Consider the following 7,948-nt stretch of genomic DNA (forward strand, 5'->3'; position numbering starts at 1 on the left):
TACTCTCAGTCACTTGGCTACACCAGTTCTGAGTGTCATGTACAAAAATTAACTCTCTTTCCTGAATCTGAAAATATTACTGACTAGAAACTGGGGAGCCATTTGCTGATGCCAAATATACTGCTGTTAAAAGTCCAAGCTCCTTGGGAGTAGGTCATGGACACCTTTGTAGCTTTCACAACTCCAATTATAATAATGAATGAACTGAGGTAAACCTGTGTTGCATTCTTTGTGAAGTTTACAGGTTTACATGTAAACTCTGCTGAGGAAAAATAAATGACCCCAGAATAAGTTTAGGAAGTCTGATCCCTCCGGAGGTAAATGACGTACAGCTCTACCCAGAGGTGGACAATGTTCTCATGAAGGTTTTTCTGGTGGTCCGTACCTTAAAGCTTACTGAGTAGATTACACCGTGGAAAGCCTCCTATGTCTTGGTGGGAACTCCTGTCCATTAGCTTCGTGATTCCTTTGAAGTGTTTCCCATGCTTTTTGCTTTGTTTTATTGACCCATGTCTCTACATGGGACATACAATGCAGCTTCTGTCGGCAGGTCCTGTCCTAGTTTCCACCAGTTGGAACCTTTTACATCCATCTGATGTTAAGAACTTCTCAAAAACCCTCTCTCCCCAAATGGTTTAAATAACCCTTTGACAAGTAAAAGATAAAACTAAAGCTAGTAAGCTCTTTCTCAATGTGTAGCAACCATTTTTTGCCTCGGTGTGCCCAGGTTAGATATGTTTCTTGGAATTTTCTTATCTTAGTTTTCTGCCAGAGGAATTTTATCTAACACCTTGTGTTTATCACATGAAGTCCTTAATTCAGTATAGTGGTGGGATAACATCACTAAGCCAATGATGCTACATATGTTTAAATAGAAAAGCATAATGATGTGACCCAGAGTTAAGAGCTGGTAAATGAAACAAAGGAACGGGGGATGTAGAATTTCTTCAGGAACAGAATGAAGAGGTACAATGATTTCCAGACAAGAGTCTAGAGACAGGCGGTTACCACTTAGCTGACTGTTCACTGGTTGTAAAATCCTAACAGCATTCTCTCAACATTGCATGGAATTAGGTAACTTCTATGTTCTTATTCTAAAGACTGCCTGAAGAAATATTTTACTGGGCTGTAAATTGTTCTGACTGCATTTCATGCCTGATAAAATTCTTACATTTATGGTAGAAAATGTAAGTCCTTGTTCCGTAACTAATCTTGTAAGTTTTCTGAAACAGAGGTCTTAAATTTTTTTCATAGAAAATGGCATGATTAAAAGTATCATTTTGTACTTAGAAAATATGCTAGCATAATTAGAGATTGTTGTCAAACTAACCTTGAAATTAATTTTGAGATATATTTTAGGACATATATTTTAATGTAATATTATAAATTGTTATGTATGTGTAGTTAAAGCCTACTGATTTATATCAGTCTGTATTTCAAGAGGTATAAATACATTAGTCTAATGTTCCAGTGGCAATATAATTGTAGATATTGTATAACACCGTAGAATGTTTTCTGTTTTCTGACTTACAGGCTTAAACATATCATTATTGACTGCTTATGCCTAGACAAAAATATGTTTAAAATTAGAATAAATTGTTCTTTATGGGAGACAGGAAGATATGATAGCTAGGATGTGGACTCAGAGTCACTCAGATCTGTGTTCAATTCTCAGCTTCATGACTTTTGAACTTTGTAATCTTGCTTTAGGTCAATTTTTGTGGGAAACTGATTCTGAAATAGAATATTTTATGCAGGAAGTTTGTTGGGAGTGTGCTTGGGATCAATATGGTTATAGATGTCCCAAATAGAGAAAAGAAGGTCTGGCCATTGTACCCCTACACTGCTCAGTCATTCTACATGAGCTGCCTGTGGGAGGGTGAATACCCTTGGGGAAGGCAATTCTCTTTGGTGGAAGGAGGAAAACTCCCAGAGGAGTCAGCCGGGAGCCATTGGAAACCAACACTTTGGGCAGCTGGGAACAGCTTCTTCAGGATTCTAGTAGGTCGCCTTTTCTGACAAAACCTCTGAGAGGAAGATCAGTGGGAATACAGCCGCCTGCCAGTGAAGCTAGTCTCAATGCCTCAACTGATACCTATTGTTTCTCTATTGTCTTGCCTCTTGTACTGCCTATTCTAGAATTCCCTCATCCTTGGCCTGCACCACTATTGATCTATGTGGCCTGCCTTGTGTGGTGACACAGACTATTACTGATAAGCCTTAAATCCGCTGCACCATTTCTTTCTTAGGCCAAGACTTCTGTATTTATCCATTTGCTATAAAAAATAGATGGGAGGCCCAGCGGGCATGGCTCCGCGGTTGAGCATCGACTTATGAACCAGGAGGTCACGGTTCAATTCCTGGTCAGGGCACATGCCTGGGTTGTGGGCTCAATCCCCAGTGGGGCGTGCAGGAGGCAGCCAGTCAGTGATTCTCTGTCATCATTGATGTTTCTATCTCTCCCTTCCTCTTTGAAATCAATAAAAATATATTTTGAAAAGTAGATGGGAAAATGCTGAGAGATGCCCCAGGAATCTCCTGGGTAATAGAAGTTCTTCCCTGCCCTCAATGTGTGACAGCAGCCCTACCTCTTCCCAATGTTCATTCAATTACCCAAGCCAATATGATGTCTCCTCTCCCTGCTATCACTCTCCTGGCACAAGGAGCCCAAAGATATTGGATGTAAGACACATCTTAAAGTCTAATGAGCTTCCTAACATGTCCTCTTATGGTAGTATTCTCCTTCTGAAATCCGGGATTTCTAGATCCACAAAGCCTAAATTTGTGGGAACAGGTAGCACAAATTCCTCAATTAGGTTACTGGGAATGATGCTAAGTTCAACCACTCCGACTTCCTTTCCTTGGTTCCTAGACCAATGTATTCTATCAGTTGGGGATGCAGTACTAGAATATGGTCATTGATTTAGAGTGTTTACCACATACTTTATCTGGCACCCCATCATTGCAGTGTATCATCTCCCAGCTGTGGCTTTAGCTGTTCCTTTAAAAGGCTGTTCCATCAATCTATCAGACCAGCAGCTTTGGGGTCATGTAGTATGTATTGGGATGAATGGATCTCATGATTATGCTGAATTCTAAGGTATTTCCATTGGTTTGAGCTGATAATATGCATATTGTGTCCAGATGAATCAAACACTCTGTAGGCTTTCAGATCATGATGCTGAACAAGGCTGTGCAGGCAAATAAGCAAACCCTTATTTGGAATCTGTTCCAGTTCTAGTCAAAATGAATCACTGGTTCTTCTAAGGTGGAAGAGGTTCAATGTCACAATCAGCTGTCCATCAAGTGGCTGATTGATCTCCCCACAAAATAGTGCTGAAACTGAGGCTCAGCATTGGTTCCTGTTCCCATCAGGTTGGACAGCTCATCAGCCTCATCAGATATATATATATATGAAATAGCTGGGTCCGACTGAAAGAGTGAAGGGGGCTATTCTAAAGCTTTCAAAATATGAAGGGGGAAAATGGAACTTTTTAGGGAGGGTATTAGAAACATAGTGAACCTGAGAGAGTGACCAAGAACAGATCCTATAAGCTATTCTCAAACTGCGTAAGATGGTAAGCCAGTGGTTTAAAAGTAGTCTACTAAAACTCACTAATTTATACATTTTTGTTCTTGCATTTTTTAATTCCTTTTTTGTTTGCTCTTAGTTCCTGAGATTTTTTAAAATCTTAGTTCCTTTTTCTTTATGAAACTGGTAAATTTGCCAAATTAAAAGAACACAGGCCAACTTGGAAAGCTTGTGTGAAAAATTACTCCACTGCGGCTCATTTTTCTTATTTATAAAATCAAAATGAAAATACCTATCTGACAGAGTTATGGGATTTTTTTTAAGTAAATAAAGTACTTGTACATGATAGATGCTCAATCCTGGCTTCATAATATTAAAAATAACATTCTAAACCCTCACTGCTGAGCTAAGGAGGAAAGGACAGGGTCGGAGAGATCTGACAAAGTGGAAGTAAGGCAGGCAGGTGAGATAGATGCCTTCCCATCCTGCCTAGGGCTCACCTAATAATAGGTCCCAGTGGTTGACTTGGGTTGCATTTGTATGTGTTTGTTTTCTTTTTGAAATAGCATGATATCCATGGGTTTATTTTTGGGTGTCCTTGATTCTTTCACATATTCAAAAAATTGTCCTCCAACTGCCTTCCTTCTCCTCACCTGCTACCCCTATATTCAACCCCCACCCAGGCCAGCAGGAAGCCTTTTAGAACAGGGCTGTAGGTGGCTGGTTTTGTTTCATATGATGTTGCAGATTTTCCTTCTGGTCATGGTCCTTGTGTCACTATACATCCTGTTTGAGGATAGGGACTGCCTTTGTAGCACAGATCCAGCTCTGTAGGCCATATTTCTATAGGCCCTCCAATGCCTAGGCAATTAATTCCAATTACTTTTTCACATTCTGATCCAAGTGACATCTCCAAACTCCAGTCTTGATCTTCCCCTGCCAATCTCCCTCTTTCCAGCTACACACTCACTAAGCTTTTCACATTCCATAAGAATGTGCCTAACCCTTACCTCCTCTTTGCACACACTGACTATGCAAACGCAAATATCTCTTCCTCCTCTGCGAAATCTTCTCACCTTTCCCTATTCAAATTTAGACAGGAATCCCTTTGTGTTTCTGGGGCATCTGATTCATACTTCTATCATAACACTGAACATGTTGTGTTATAATTACTAAAGGCCTGGTGCACGAAATTTGTGCATGGAGGGAGGGGTGCCCCTAGCCCAGCCTGCACCCTCTCCAATCTGGTACTCCCCTGAGGGATGTCTTACTGCCCATTTAGGCCCACCAGGGATCGGGCCTAAATGGGCAGTCGGACATCCCTCTCACAATCCAGGACTGCTGGCTCCCAACCGCTCACCTTTCTGCCTGCCTGATTGCCCCTAACTGCTTATACCTGCCAGCTTGATCACTCCCTAACCACTCCCCTGCCAGCCTGATCGATGCCTAACTGCTCCCCTGCCAGCCCAATTACCCCTAACTTCCCTCCCCTGCAGGCCTGGTTGCCCCCAACTGCCCTCCCCTGCTGGTCTGGTCACCCCTAACTGCCCTCCTTTGCCAACCTGGTCACCCCTAAATGCCCTCCTATGCCGGCCTGGTCACCACCAACTGCCCTCCCCTGCTGGCCTGGTCACCCCAACTGCCTTCCCCTGCCAGCCCAGTCACCCTTAACTGCTCTCCCTTGCAGGCCTGGTCACCCACCCCCCAAATACCCTCCACTGCCAGCCTGGTCACCACCAACTGCCCTCCCTTGCAGGCCTGGTCCCTCCCAACTGCCTTCCCCTGCCAGCCATCTTGTGTCTACATGGAGGCAGCCATCTTGTGTTGGAGTTATGGTCAATTTGCATATTACTCTTTTATTAGATAGGATATGTTTGTGAGTTTATCTTCCCTACTTGTTTTCTCAAATAAAAGCATCCTCTTCTTTTTGGTATTCACAGTACATAGCATAGTGTTTGATTCACAGGAAGAACCCAATAAATGTTATTGGCATGAATAAAATAAATAAGTAAATGAGTAAGAATATACACTATAGCCTTTGCCTTTTAAACAACAGACCTAACTGATTAGTCGTTAAATAGAGAAAGCTTCAGTAGGCATCTCGTACATCTGGGCAATTGTCATGTAAAATATTTACTTAGGAGGCAGAAAGATAGTTTCTTTTCCTGTGGAAATATAAAAGAATTTTTGTTCCAAGGAAAATTACATTGAAAATAAAATAACTGTCTACAGTACAAGAGACTAAGTTTATATCTGTGGGGACATTCTCTTGTCTTTTTATATTACAGGAGTGAGCAGGATTTAAACCAAGCAGGCAGTGTGATGATAGTGCCAGACAACTAATAAAGAGGAAGATTAGGGAGTTGTAGAAAATGGCAGGTGCCTTGCCAGATTTCACATCCTAGACGTTAAAGAGAACTAAGTGATGCTATTTCCTGAGGCCCCCCAGGAGTGCTTGATGTCAGCCTCAGCAGCAGGGGGCCATTTGAACTGTGGTATTCATTCTACCTTGTACCCCAGTTAGAAAGCGATATAGAGAAAAAGTAAAGCAAACAGCGGTAGATAGTACTCAGAAAGAGAGGCAGCATCTGAACCAAATCCAAACTCTTGCAAAGAGAAGACGTATGTCTAGTCAGTCTCTTACAACATGTCCTTTGCTCTCAGAGACTAGAACCTCTAATCAATCTCTAATTGTGTTAAGCATCTCTTCAGAGGGAGTCTGCATTTAACAGCCCCCAAGGAGTCTACATTTCAGCCTCTTGGGGAGCTAAAGTTGCTACAATTTTAGGATAGAAAAGAAGGGAAGTGGGTGGTATTGCTCCCAGTGACTCCTAGGACCACCAGGGATCATACCTATCTTTATTTACCCAAAGAGTAAATACACAAAATACTTCACATTTTTGTACCTAATGAACATAATTGCAACAAATATTTCCTTGTTTGAGCTTTGTTAACTAAAAAACAACTCCTACTAGGAGATAAAGGCAGTGCTGGAACACAGTGAACATCTGGGCTAGAAGCATGGAGCCAGGAGACTGCACAGGTCATATGACAGAGAAGGGTCTGGGCTTGGAAAAGAAGAAACATTTCTTAGTGCTGATCATTGTGCTAATGTCTTTGCAAAGAATATATGATTGTATATCTTTTCCTAATGTGAGTAATGTATATATACATAAGCCTAAGCGACTGTCCCACCATTCGCCTGGTAGCTATGACGTGCAACGACCACCGAGGGCAGATGCTCCAATCAGTAGAGGAAGGAGCCCAATTTCTCAGGGAATTGGCTTTGGGTTAGGTTGCTGCTGGAGCACTGTCAGCCCCAAATCTGCTTCACCTGCATCCCAGACCCAGAAAGGAGGGAGCCCAATTCCAGAGTGTGTCATCCAAGAACCACCCTCTCATAATCTGAGACCTCTCAGGGGATGTCGGAGAGCCAGTTTCAGCCCAATCCCCATAGGCCAGGCGAAGGGACCCCACCACTGCATGAATGTGTGCACCAGGCCTCTAGTATTTTAATAAAAATATCAGTGTGGATAGCATAAAAAAGAATCATAGATAAATCTGAACCTATATATAAGGCATTAGTATCTATAGACAAGTTTTCAGTTTATACCAAAAAAAAAACACCTCAAACAGCATATTATATAATGTTGAACTCACTTTCACTTTCAGTTCTTACTTAGGCTTGGGAGACAAATCCAGGAATATATATATATATATAATATATTGATTTTTACAGAGAGGAAGGGAGATAGAGAGTTAGAAACATTGATGGGAGAGAAATATTGATCAGCTGCCTCCTGCATGCCCACTATTGGGAATCAAGCCCACAACTAAGGTACATGCCTTTGACCAGAATCAAACCTAGGACACTTCAGTCCACGGGCTGATGCTCTATCCACTGAGCCAAACCGGTTTGGGCGAATCTACATTCTTTATAGAAAAGCTGAGCTTACAAAAGGGAGCAAAACTTCCCAAGCCTTGAACATCTTTATGGAAAGCATTGCCTCATATATCTCACTCACACTCTAATTATTGTATAATACAGTATTTTAGAAATGTTCATCTGCTTCAATCTACACAAAAACAATGTCAACCTCAAAGACATCCAATGAACGTAGAACAGAAGTCTCAGAAATTGATCCTAGAGACAATAGTAGGAATTATTTCAATGTCCAGTTTGTCAGAAATGAAGTATTTCTTCCGGATGAACATATCCACCTAGCATTATCGAACTGGTGAGTGCTAGTGAACCCACTGATTGGTGGGGATGATGAACCTGAGCCTGTGAGAGGACAAATAACAAGAAAGCCCTGGTGTCCCACCTTTTCTAACTGGCGGTGCTGTCTGAGTTTCTTCATATTTCTCAAGAAAACCAAACCTCTGTCAGTGTGGCTGTTACCTGAAGGTGTGTTA

This window comes from Eptesicus fuscus, chromosome 15 (genome assembly GCF_027574615.1).
Source record: "Eptesicus fuscus isolate TK198812 chromosome 15, DD_ASM_mEF_20220401, whole genome shotgun sequence".
In the NCBI taxonomy this organism is placed as follows: Eukaryota; Metazoa; Chordata; class Mammalia; order Chiroptera; family Vespertilionidae; genus Eptesicus; species Eptesicus fuscus.